The sequence below is a fragment of the Thunnus maccoyii genome, chromosome 5, assembly GCF_910596095.1.
Source record: "Thunnus maccoyii chromosome 5, fThuMac1.1, whole genome shotgun sequence".
Classification (NCBI taxonomy): Eukaryota; Metazoa; Chordata; class Actinopteri; order Scombriformes; family Scombridae; genus Thunnus; species Thunnus maccoyii.
In genome coordinates this window covers 2161310-2161995 of record NC_056537.1, presented here as the reverse complement: position 1 = coordinate 2161995, position 686 = coordinate 2161310, and positions in this window count along the sequence as shown.

Genomic DNA, 686 nt, shown 5'->3' with positions numbered 1-686 from the left:
CTCCTGGTTTGAATTCATGTAACCTCATTTCAGTTGGGGTGCTTTTATTTTGAAAACAGGATGTCGTGACGATGAGTGAGAATCTTGAGGCTAAAATCATCTTGAGATCCGTGTTACAGACGTCTTATCGGGTGCATCATAACTTAACCCTTAAACGAACCAAGAAAATTGAAATATTTAAGAAAATTAATTCATTTTCCAGCTCATGGAGGCTTTAAAGAATCCAATTTCATGACAATATGACTTTTAATTGTCATATTACAGTTTGTTTCCTCCAGGATATGTGAAATTATGAAGTATTGGCAACAACATTTAGACTCAAACTGTAATTTATACATTCATTTTAAAAGTAAAACAGTCAAAAATCATTATAACTAGACCGTCGTGTGGCTATAAATAGTGAAAAACTCACTTTGCATTCACATATTTACACATGAGACAACTTCCAATTATTTACCCTCGAAATAATAACAAACAAATTAACAGTAAATATCTTTTAAGTTATTGTGTTCAAAATAAATACAGAATAGAAAAAAATGGATATTAAAGTTCAAGTGTTGAAAATGATTCAGTAATCAGAAATGCATAAACAGACACATCTGGGAACGGAGCCCAGATCTGTCTGTTTACAACACATATTATAATAAACACTGCCGGTAAGATTGATGCAATCGGAGACATTTATT